Source organism: Manis pentadactyla, chromosome 11 (assembly GCF_030020395.1).
Source record: "Manis pentadactyla isolate mManPen7 chromosome 11, mManPen7.hap1, whole genome shotgun sequence".
Lineage (NCBI taxonomy): Eukaryota > Metazoa > Chordata > Mammalia > Pholidota > Manidae > Manis > Manis pentadactyla.
The window spans coordinates 3,378,350-3,391,036 of record NC_080029.1 but is presented as its reverse complement, the minus strand read 5'-3'; the positions used below and the strand labels follow the sequence as shown (position 1 = coordinate 3,391,036).

Below are 12,687 nucleotides of genomic sequence, written 5' to 3'. Positions count from 1 at the left end.
ACTTGCAGGATGTGGGCAAAGACTAGGAGTCCATTGAAGGAGTCAGAAAACAGATGATGAGGGTGCTGTGGGCTGACTGTCCTGTGGTGTTCAGTGACAGTAGAGAAATATCAGCTCAGTGTGAGAGGGAGTCTCTGAAGGCTTCCTGGCGCAGTAGTTCTTTTCTTTTTCAGTTTTTTATTAAGGTATTATTGATATATACTCTTATGAAGGCTTCACTTGAAAAACAATGTGGTTACTACATTGACCCATATTATCGAGTCCCCTCCATACCCCATTGCAGTCACTGTCCATCAGTATAGTAAGATGCCACAGAGTCACTATTTGCCTTCTCTGTGCTGCCCTGTCTTCCCCATGATCCCCCACACACCATGTGTGCCAATCATAATACCCCTCAATCCCCTTCTCCCTGCCTCCCCACCGGCCCTCACCCACCCCTTCCCTTTGGTAACTGCTAGTCCCTTCTTGAAGTCTGTGAGTCTGCTGCTGCTTTGTTCCTTCAGTTTTGGTTCTGGTTATTCTCCACAGATGAGTGAAGTCATTTGGTACTTGTCCTTCTCCGCCTGGCTTATTTCACTGAGCATAATATCCTTCAGCTCCATCCATGTTGTTGCAACTGGTAGGATTTGTTTCTTTCTTATGGCTGAATAATATTCCACAGTGCATATGTACCAAATTTTCTTTATCCATTCATCTACTGCTGGACCACTTAGGTTGCTTCCAAATCTTGGCTATTGTAAATAGTGCTGCAATAAACATAGGGGTGCATATGTCTTTTTCAATTGGAGAACTTGTATTCTTTGGGTAAATTCCTAGGAGTGGAATTCCTGGGTCAAATGGTATTTCTATTTTGAGCTTTCTGAGGAACCTCCATATTGCTTTTCACAATAGTTGAACTAGCTTACATTCCCAACAGCAGTGGAAGAGGGTACCCCTTTCTCCACATCCTCGCCAGCATTTGTTGTTCTTAGTCTTTTCCATGCTGACCATCCTAACTGGTGTGAGGTAATATCTCATTGTGGTTTTAATTTGCATTTCCCTGATGATTAGTGATGTGGAGCATCTTTTCATGTGCCTGTTGGCCATCTGAATTTCTTCTCTGGAGAATTGTCTGTTCATATCTTCTACCCATTTTTTTAATCTGGTTATTTGCTTTTTGGTTGTTGAGTCATGTGAGTTCTTTATGTATTTTGGATGTTAGCCCCTTGTTGGATATGTCATTTACAAATATATTCTCCCATACTGTTGGATGCCATTTTGTTCTACTGATGGTGTCCTTTGCTGTACAGGAGCTTTTTAGCTTGATGTAGTCTCATGTGCTCATTTTTACTTTTGTTTCCCTTGCCCAAGGAGATGCGTTCAGGATAAAGTTGCTCGTGTTTATATTCAAGAGATTTTGGCCTGTGTTGTCCTCTAAGATTTTTATGGTTTTATGACTTACATTCAGGTCTTGGATCCTTTTCAAGTTTAGTTTTGTGTATGGGGTTAGACAATAATCCATGGATTTGCTAATCCTTAGTAGGATTATTTGCTAATAATCCTTAGTAGCAAATTCTGGTTATTCTCCACAAACTAGCTGTCCAGTTTGCCAACACCAGTTGTTGAAGAGGCTGTCATTTCCCCATTGTATGTCCATGGCTCCTTTATCATATATTACTTGATCATATATGCCTGGCTTTATATGTGGGCTCTCTAGTCTGTTCCATTGGTCTATGGTTCTGTTCTTGTACCAGGACCAAAGTGTCTTGATTACTGTGGCATTCTGTAGAGCTTGAAGTCAGGGAGCATAATCCCCCCAACTTTATTCTTCCTTCTCAGGATTGCTTTGGCTATTCAGGGTCTTTTGTGGTTCCATATGAATTTTAGAACTATTTGCTGTAGTTCGTTGAAGAATGCTGTTGGTATTTTGATAGGGACTGCATTGAATCTATAGATTGCTTTAGGCAGGATGGCCATTTTGATAATATTAATTCTTCCTATCCATGAGCACGGGATGTCTTTCCATTTATTTGTATCTTCTTTAATTTCTCTCATGAGTGTCTTGTAGTTTTCAGAGTATAGGTCTTTCACTTCTTTGGGTAGGTTTATTCCTAGATATTTTATTGTTTTTGATGCAATTGTGAATGGAATTGTTTTCCTGATTTCTTTCCCTGCTAGTGCATTGTTAGTGTATAGGAATGCAACAGATTTCTGTGTATTAATTTTGTATCCTGCAACTTTGCTGAATTCAGATATTAGATCTAGTAGTTTGGGAGTGGATTCTTTAGGGTTTTTTATGTCCGATATCATGTCATCTGCAAACAGTGACAGTTTAACTTCTTTACCAATCTGGATGCCTTTTCTTTTTTTAATTTTATTTTGTTGTCATTAATCTACAATTACATGAAGAACATTATGTTTACTAGGGTCACCCCTTCACCGCCATTACAGTCACTGTCCATCAGTGTAGTAAGATGCTGTAGAATCACTACTTGTCTTCTCTGTGTTGCACAGCCCTCCCCATGCCCCCCCACATTATGCATGCTAATTGTAATACCCCCTTTCTTTTTCCCCACGCTTATCCCTCCCTTCCCTCCCATTCTCCCCAGTCCCTTTCCCTTTAGTAACTGTTAGTCCATTCTTGGGTTCTGTGATTCTGCTGCTGTTTTGTTTCTTCAGTCTTTCTTTGTTCCTATACTCCACATGTGAGTGAAATCATTTGGTGTTTGTCTTTCTCCACCTGGCTTATTTATACCCTCTAGCTCCATCCATGTTGTTGCAAATGGTAGGATTTGTTTTCTTCTTATGGCTGAATAATATTCCATTGTGTATATGTACCACCTCTTCTTTATCCATTCATCTACTGATGGACACTTAGGTTGCTTTGCTTCCATTTCTTGGCTATTGTAAATAGTGGCTTTTAGGTGTAGAGTTCTATAGATATCTATTAGGTCCAACTGTTCTAGGGTGTTGTTCAGTGCCTCTGTGTCCTTACTTATTTTCTGTCCAGTGGATCTATCCTTTGGAGTGAGTGGCGTGTTGAAGTCTCCTAAAATGAATGCATTGCATTCTCTTTCCTCCTTTAGTTCTGTTAGTATTTGTTTTACATATGTTGGTGCTCCTGTGTTGGGTGCATATATATTTATAATGGTTATATCCTCTTGTTGGACTGAGCCCTTTATCATTACATAATGTCCTTCTTTTTTGTTATTTTGTTTTGAGGTCTATTTTGTCTGATACTACTGCAACACCTGCTTTTTTCTCCCTGTTGTTTGCATGAAATATCTTTTTTCATCCCTTAGCTTTTAGTCTGTGCATGTCTTTGGGTTTGAGGTGAGTCTCTTGTAGGCAGCATAGAGATGGGTCTTGCTTTTTTATCCATTCTATTACTCTGTGTCTTTTGATTGGTACATTCAGTCCATTTACATTTAGGGTGATTATTGAAAGATATGTACTTATTGCCATTGCAGGCTTTAGATTTGTGGTTACCAAAGGTTCAAAGTTATCTTCTTTGGTGTCTTACTGTCTAACTTAACTCACTTATTGAGCTATTATAAACACTGGTGATTCTTTGTTTTTCTCCCTTCTTATTCCTTCTCCTCCGTTCTTTATATGTTGGTTGTTTTATTCTGTGCTCTTTTGTGTTTCCTTTAACTGCTTTTGTGGGTAGTTGATTTTATTTTTTGCCGTTAGTTAGTATTTGGTTGGTCTGCTTTCTTTGCTGTGATTTTATTTGCTCTGGTGACATTTATTTAGTTTTAGGAGTGCTCCCATCTAGAGCAGTCCCTCTAAAATACCCTGTAGAGGTGGTTTGTGGGAAGCAAATTCCCTCAACTTTTGCTTGTCTGGGAATTGTTTAATCCCTCCTTCATATTTAAATGATAATCGTGCTGGATACAGTGTTCTTGGTTCAAGGCCCTTCTGTTTCATTGCATTAAATGTATCATGCCATTCTCTTCTGGTCTCTAAGGTTTCTGTGGAGAAGTCTGATGATAGCCTGATGGGTTTTCCTTTGTAGGTGACCTTTTTCCTCTCTTTAGCTGCCTTTAAAACTCTGTCCTTGTCCTTGATCTTTGTCATTTTAATTATTATGTGTCTTGGTGTTGTTCTCCTTGGGTCCCTTCTGTTGGGGGTTCTGTGCATTTCCGTCATCTGATCAATTATTTCCTTCCCCAGTTTGGGGAAGTTTTCAGCAGTTATTTCTTCAAATATACTTTCTATCCCTTTTTCTCTCTCTTCTTCTTCTGGCACCCCTATAATGCGGATATTATTCCTTTTGGATTGGTCACAAAGTTCTCTTAATATTGTTTCATTCCTGGAGATCCTTTTATCTCTCTCTGCATCAGCTTCTATGTGTTCCTGTTCTCTGGTTTCTATTCCATCAATGGCCTCTTGCATCTTATCCATTCTGCTTATAAATCCTTCCAGAGATTGTTTCATTTCTGTGATCTCCCTCCAGACATCATCCCTTAGCTCTTGCATATTTCTCTGCAGCTCCATCAGCATGGTTATGAGCTTTATTTTTAATTCTTTTTCAGGGAGATTGGTTAGGTCTATCTCCTTCTCAGGGTTTGCCTCTGTGATCTTGGTCTGTATCAAATTCTTCTGCCTTTTCATGGTGATAAGAGGTAGTTGTGGGGAGTTGGCGTGTGTTGGCTAAGAGAAAGTCCCTTCTTGCTGGTTTGTGGCCCTCCTCTCCTGGGAGAACAGTGACCCCTAATGGCTTGTGCTGGGTAGCTGCATGCAGGTGGGGTTTCTAATTCTTTCCCAGCTGCTGGGCTAAGTGTCCCAGAACGCTTCCGTCCAGCTGTAGGGTTCCTGTCCCTTTAAGACTTTCAAAAGGCACTTGCTTTTCTTTGTCCCAGGGGCGCCGGCTGCGGGGACCCACTCGCAGGTTTTCCTGCCCCGTTTCCCTTGTATCTAGCACACCATGCGCTGTGTGTCTGCGCTCTGGCCCGGATGGCTGGGGCTGGGTGTTCGGCAGTCCTGGGCTCCCTCCCCCTCCCGCTCCGACTCCTCTCCTCCCCCGGGAGCTGGGGGGAGGGGCGCTTGGGTCCCGCCAGGCCGCGGCTTGTAACTTACCCCCTTCTCGAGGCGCTGGTTCTCTCAGGTGTAGATGTAGCCTGGCTGTTGTGCTGTATCTTCTGGTCTCTCTTTCAGGAATAGTTGTATTTGTTGTATTTTCAAAAATATTTATGGTTTTCGGAGGAGATTTCTGCTGCTCTACTCATGCCGCCATCTTGGTTCTCCCCTGGATGCCTTTTATTTCTTTGTGTTGTCTGATTGCTGTGGCGAGGACCTCCAGAACTATGTTGAGTCAAAGAGGAGAGAGTGCGCATCCTTGTCTTGTTCTTGATCTTAGAGGAAAAGCTTTCAGCTTCTTGCTGTTCAGTATGCTGTGGGTTTGTTGTATATGGCCTTTATTATATTGAGGTACGTGCCCTCTATACCTATTTTGTTCAGAGTTTTTATCATGAATAGAGGTTGAATTTTGTCGAATGCTTTTCTGGCATCTATGCATAGATAATCATGTGGTTTTTGCCCTTCTTTTTGTTGATGTGGTGGATGATGTTGATGGATATTCTAATATTGTACCATCCTTGCATCCCTGGAATAAATCCCACTTGGTCATGATGGATGATCTTTTTGATTTATTTTTGAATTCAGTTTGCTAATATTTTGTTGAGTATTTTTGCATCTGTGTTCATCAAGGATACTGGTCTGTAATTTTCTTTTTTTGTGGTGGCTTTGCCTGGTATTGGTATTAGAGTGATGCGGGCCCCATAGAATGAGTTTGGAACTATTCCCTCCTCTTCTACTTTTGGAAAACTTTATGGAGGATGGGTATTAGGTCTCCACTAAATGTTTGATAAAATTCAGCAGTGAAGCCATCTGGTCCAGGTGTTTTTTTCTTAGGTAGTTTTTTGATTAAGAATTCAATTACAGGTGAGGCTTAGAACCTCACCCCCCCTATTCTGAGAGAAATCTTCTGCATCCGTGGATGTTTTATTGCCCTTGTCTAGCTTGGATTAACACATAGTCTACAGGCACACACCTGATCATCTACATTTGCTCTCTTACAACACTAAACTATGTTTTCTACCTTTATCTTGTATCTACCTACCACTTCAGCATTTTATTAAAAATAATAATAATAAAGAGAGAAATGTGGTATCCACATATAAATCAAGTATAAAAACTAAATGAGTATTCATATTTGAACTGACTGTTTAGAGTTCATAATGCATGAGCAAAACCGAAAGTTTCTGTGATGACTGCCCTTGTACTGTTCACCATGTAACTTATTCATTATGTAAGAATTTGTTCTACATGTAAGAACTTGTTTGTTATGCCTCAGAAGATTGGAGACTGACGAAAATTAGGCTTGGGGTGGATTAATGATTGTGCATTGAGCATTGACTCCCCTATACAGAATTTTATTGTCGTTAACAACCATTTGATCAATAAATATGAGAGATGCCCTCACAAAAAAAAAAAAAAAAAAAAAAAAAAGGACAGACTTCCAATGGTAAAATAAATAAGTAACCGGGATGTAATGTATAGCATAAGGAATATAGTCAAGATATTGTAACAGCTTGGTAGGGTGATAGCTGGAACCTAGAATGTATATAAATGTTCTATCACTGTGTTGTACACTTGAAACTAATGTAATGTAATACTGTGCATCAACTACCCTTCAATAAAAAATAATTATTAAAAAAAAATTAAATTAAATTAAATTAAATTAAATTAAATTAAAAAAAAAAAGAATTCAATTACATTGCTGATATTTAGTCGATTCAGATTTTCTGTTACTTCCTGGGTCAGCCTTGGAAGGTTGTATTTTTCTAGAAAGTTGTCCATTTCTTCTAGATTATCCAGTTTGTTACCATGTAATTTTTCATGGTATTCTCTAATAATTCTTTGTAGTTCTGTGGTGTCCGTAGTGATTTTTCCTTTCTCATTTCTGATTCTGTTTGTGTAGACTGCCTGTTTTTCTTGATAAGTCTGGTTTGGGGTTTATCTATTTTGTTTATTTTCTCAAAGAACCAGCTCCTGATTTTATTGATTCTTTCTATTGTTTTATTTTTCTCAATTTTATTTATTTGTGCTCTAATGTTTATTATGTCTCTCCTTCTACTTGCTTTGGGCCTCATTTGTTCTTCTTTTTCTCGTTTCGTTAATTGTGAGTTTAGACTGTTCATTTGGGATTGTTCTTCTCTCCTGAGGTAGGCCTGTATTGCAATATACTTCCCTCTTGGCAAGGCCTTTGCTGCATCCCACAGATTTTGTGGTTAAATTATTGTTCTCATTTGTCTCCATATATTGCTTGATCTCGGTTTTTATTTCGTCATTGATCCATTGGTTATTTAGGAGCAGGTTGTTAAGCCTCCATGTATTTGTGGGCTTTTTCATTTTCTTTGCATAATTTCTAGTTTCATACCTTTGTGGTCTGAGAAGCTGGTTGGTACAGTTACAGTCTTTTTAAATTGACTGAGACTCTTTTTGTGGCCTAGTATATGATCTGTTCTTGAAAATGTTCCATGTGCACTTGAGAGGAATGTGTATCTTGCCACTCTTGAGTGTAGAGTTCTGTAGATGTCTATTAGGTCCATCTGTTCTAATGTGTTGTTCAGTACCTCTGTGTCCTCATGTATTTTCTGTCTGGTTGATCTGTACTTAGGAGTGAATGAAGTGTTGTGGTCTCCTAGAATGAATGCATTAAATTCTATTTCCCCTTTTAATTCTGTTAGTATTTGTTTCACATATGTAAGTGCTCCTGTGTTGGGTGCATAGATATTTATAATGGTTATATCCTCTTGTTGGACTGACCCCTTTATCATTGTGTAATGTCCTTCTTTGTCTCTTGTGACTTTCTTTCTTTTGACGTCTATTTTGTCTGATACAAGTACTGCAACTGCTGCTTTTTTCTCCCTTTTAGTTACATGAAAAATCTTTTTCCATCCCTTCACTTTTAGTTTGTGTATGTCTTTGGGTTTGAGGTGAGTCTCTTGTAGGCAGCATATAGTTGGGTCTTGTTTTTTTATCCATTCAGTGACTCTGTGTCTTTTGATTGGTGCATTCACAGCATTTACATTTAGGGTGATTATCGATAGGTATGTACTTATTGCCATTGCAGGCTTTAGATTCATGGTTACCAACTGTTCAAGGGTAACTTTCTTACTATCTAAGAATCTAACTCAACTCAGTATGTTATTACAAACAGAATCTAAAGTTTTTTTCTCCTGCTTTTTCTTCCTCCTCCATTCTTTGTATCATACTCTGTCCTCTTTGTCTATCCCTTCACTGACTTTGGGGGTAGTTGATTTAATTTTGCATTTGCTTAGTAATTAGCTCTTCTACTTTCTTTACTGTGGTTTCATTACCTCTGGTGACAGCTATTAAACCTTAGGATCACTTCCATCTGTAGCAGTGACTCCAAAATACACTGTACATACAGTTTTGGGGAGGTAAATTCTCTTAGCTTTTGCTTATCTGTAGATTGTTTAGTCCCTCCCTCAAATTGAAATGATAATCTTGCCAGATAGAGTATTCTTGGTTTGAGGTCCTTCTGCTTCATTGCATTAAATATATCATGCCTCTCCCTTCTGGCCTGTAAGGTTTCTATGAGAAGTCTGATGATAGTCTGATGGGTTTTCCTTTGTATTTGATCTTTTTTCTCTCTCTGGCTGCTTTTAATAGTCTGTTCTTATCCTTGATCTTTGCCATTTTAATTATTATGTGTCTTGGTCCTCCTTGGGTCCCTTGTGTTGGGAGATCTGTGCACCTCCATGGCCTGAGAGACTATCTCCTTCCCCAGATTGATGAAGTTTTCAGCAATTACCTCCTCAAAGACACTTTCTATCCCTTTTCCTCTCTCTTTTTCTTCTGGTACCCCTATAATGTGAATGTTGTTCCGTTTGGATTGGTCACACAGTTCTCTCAATATTCTTTCATTCCTCGAGATCCTTTTTTCTTTCTGTGCCTTGGCTTCTCTGTATTCCTCTTCTGTAATTTCTATTTCATTTACTATCTCCACCGTATCTATTCTGCTTTTAAATCCCTCCATTTTATTCCATAATGATTGGATCTCCATCCTGAATTCATTCCTGAGTTCTTGAATATTTTTCTATACCTCCATGGGCATGTTTATGATTTTTATTTTGAAATCTCTTTCAGGAAGATTGATGAGTTCAGTTTCACTTGAACCTTCCTGTGGTGTTTGTGGGATTTTGTTTTGAACCACGTTTCTTTGACATTTCACATTTGTATGTGGCGCCCTCTAATGCCCATAAGCTCTACTCTCTGGAGCTCCTCAGCCCCTGGGGTGATGTCTGAGGTCTCAGGGGAGTGATGCTGGTGTCTGGGGGGAAGAAAGAGCCTGTCTCCGCTGCCAGAACCAGTCGACTGAACACACAGGTGTAAGCTTCTGTGCTTTGCCTTTGTAGCTGCTATAGACAGGGCTTCCCTTTGGCTGGCCTGATGCCAGGACAGGGGCTGCTGGTTTGCGATCCTGATGTGGGCTGGCTGGGAGAAAGGTACAGCAGGCTGCGTATCACGGTGGGGCGCCTTGGAGCTGCGTAGCCCACCAATGGGATGGAGCGCCTGAAGCTCCTGAAAGTTCCCAACCTGCTGGGCAGAGTGAGCTCGGACAATTTTGTCTACCTCTTCTTTCTCCTGAGCAGTAAGCTCCGTGCAGTCCCTGCCCCTTTAGCAGCCCTCTCGCTGTTAGGAAGCCTCTCAGACTGCCCATGTTTCTTTTGTCCCAGAGCAGCTGGATATGGATCTCTAGTTTCCACAAGCAGCTGGAATATCAGTCTTTCCAGATATTCTGCCTGTGTTAGCTTTCCAACCCCAGTATTCACCAGAGCACCATGCAATGTAGGTTTGTGCTCCCAGAGCAGATCTCCAGGGCTGGGTGTTCATCAGTCCCAGGCCTCTACTCCCTCCCCACTCCATTTCTCTTCCTCTTGCCAGTGAGTTGGAGTTGCGGAAAGGCTTGGGTCCCGCCGGATCACAGCTTTGGTATGTTACCCTGTTCTGTGATACTGTTCTTTTCTCCAGGTGTATGCAGTCTGGTGCAGCCTTCTTTCCTGTTGCTCTTTCAGGATTAGTTGTGTTAATTATATTTTTGTATTATATGTGGTTTTGGGAGGAGGCCTCTCTCTCACCTCTCACGCCGCCATCTTTATTCTGGTGCTGGAGAAGTTTTTGCAAGTTGTTTGGGAGGAATGGAGAAGGGAGGTAGGCCCTTGCAAAGACGTACAAGTCATGGCATGTTCAGGGACTGTTGTGGAAGGCTCGTTGCAGCTGCAGTATACAGTGTGTGGAAAGAGAGTATCCTGAGATGAAGCTAGACACAGGCCATTCTGCAAAATGTTCTACTTCCATACTGTTATCATGCTGTCTCATGCAGACAGTTTTATCTGGAAGATAAATGACTACATCAGTCTCATAGGTTCAGCTATAGGATTTTAACACTTAAAAGAATAATGGATGTTGTAGCCAGACTTTAAAAATAGCTTGTACAATAGGAAAACTAATTGTCATTTCTTAGAAACTTTGGAGTGAATCTGGGAGCCAGTAGAATTGTCAGAGTGCTCTGGCAACTTATGGTCACTGTACTGTTGAGTGAATCATTTAGACTATATACTGTTAGTCCCAGCTCCAGTTTTGAAAAGCTGAGCACCAAGATGGCATTAGGGTGCTCTTAGTGAGCTTGAAGGTCAGCTGTCACCTTCAGTGTATGGGGTTGATGTCATTAATTGGGTAGGGAAGCATCCAATGTTGTAGAGTGGTGTTTTGTATTGTTGATGGAAAAATTTGTGACCAGTAAAGCATTACTGATTTTAAAGCTTGAATTGAGAATATTCTTTTGCAGTAAGACCTGAAGTTAACATTTTATTTATTCACTCAACAAATCTTTATTGAATATCTACTCTGTGCCAAAGATATTTTTAGGTACTAAGTTTTACATTGGTCACAAGAGAGAATTTGTGTGCCACACATTTTCATGAGAGAAATAATCATGAAACTGTTAGCAAATAGACTAAAGATTGTGATGAGAATTATGAAGGAGGTATACAAAGAGGATATGATAGTAGAAGGAGAGGACTGATCAATACTGTAAGTGATCTGGTCAGGGAAGGCCTTTCTGAAGCCAGTTTATGGAATGAGATGAAAGATCATTTGGAATTGGTGGGTATAGTCAGCTCCTCAGCCTGGAGAGGGAGACAGGGGGTCAAGGGAGCTGGAGCTTGGAGGACAAGAAGAGAGGGGTAGAGTTGTGATAGGGGAGCCAGGAAGGGGCTGACCACACAGGGCCTTGTAGCCTATGGAAAAGCATTTGGTTCTCTGCACACTGGGGAACCACTAAAGAATTTTGAATAGGGTGGGTGGTATGAGACCTATCCATTTCTCTTTCAAAGAGGTCTGTCTGTCTTTTTTAAAGACTTAATTTTTTCAAAGCAGTTTTAGGTTTCACCAAAATTGAAGAGAAGTTACAGAGATTTCTCATAAATCCCTTGTCTCTGCACATATGCAAGGTCTTCTCCATTATCAGCATCTCCCACCAGAATGGTACATTCCTTCCAATTGGTGAACCTACATTGATTCATCATAATTACTCAGAGTCCATAGTATACCTTGGGGTTCACTCTTGATGTTGTACATTCTGTGGATTTCAACAAATGTATGATGATATGAACCCATCATTATGGTTTCAGAGTACTTTCACTGACCTAAAATCCTCTGTGCTCTGTTTATTTATTCCCCTTCCCCCCACCCCTAGCAACCACAGATCTTTTTAATGTCTCCTAGTTTTCCTTTTCCAGGATGTTTTATAGTTGGAATTATACAGCATGTAGCTTTCAGATTGACCCCTTTCACTTAGTATTATGCATTTGATGTTCCTCCATGTCTTCTCATGGCTTAATAGCCCATGTCTTTTTAGGGCTGAATAATATCCCATTGTCTGGATATAACACAGTTTATTTATCCACTCACCTACTAAAGGACATTATACTTGCTTCCAAGTTTTCACAATCATGAATAAAGCTGCTTCAGATACACTGGTGAAAGTTTTTGTGTGGATGTAGTTTTCAACTCCTATAGATAAATACCAAGAAGCATAATTGTTGGGTCATAGGGTAAGATATGTTTAGTTTTGTAAGAAACCACTAAATTGTCTTCCAAAGTGGCTGTACCATTTGCATTCCCACCAGCAATGAATAAGAATTCCTGTTGTTCCACATCCCTAACAGCATTTGGTGTTTTCAGTGCTCTGGATTTTGGCCATTGTATTAGGTGTGTATCTCGTTTTCATTTGCATTTCCTGATGACATAAGGATGTGGAGTATCTTTTCCAGTGCTTTTGTCCCCCAGTGCCATCCATCTGTATATCTTCTTTGGTGATGTATCTATTTAGGTCTTTGGCTCATTTTTTAATTTGGTTGTTTTCTTATTGTTGAGTTTTAAGAGTTCTTTATATGTTTTGGATAATAGCCCTTTATCACTTGTGTCTTTTGCAAATATTTCCTCCCAGTCTGTAGCTTGTCTTCTCACTCCTTTGAATTAGCTTGTCAGTTTTAATGAAGCATACCTTGTCAGTTATATTTCATTTCATTCATAATATAATTATATGTCATGCCTTTGGTGTTGTATCTAAAATGTAATCACCATACTCAAGGTCATCTAGTTTTTCTCCTA

The 12,687-nt window shown here is 39.9% G+C and overlaps 1 protein-coding gene across 6 annotated transcripts in view; it reads left to right on the top strand.

Annotated features, from left to right (window-relative positions):
* Positions 1-12,687, top strand: part of TECPR2 (tectonin beta-propeller repeat containing 2) — a 103,358-nt gene that overhangs the window by 1,966 nt on the left and 88,705 nt on the right. For 3 of the 6 annotated variants that reach the window (XM_057488128.1, XM_057488123.1, XM_057488130.1), the window contains exon 2: positions 529-619. The exons of the other annotated variants lie outside the window; for them this stretch is intronic. The gene's annotated coding sequence lies outside the window, so the exon portion shown is untranslated. The remainder of the gene's footprint in view (positions 1-528; positions 620-12,687) is intronic. 6 annotated transcript variants of the gene reach the window in all.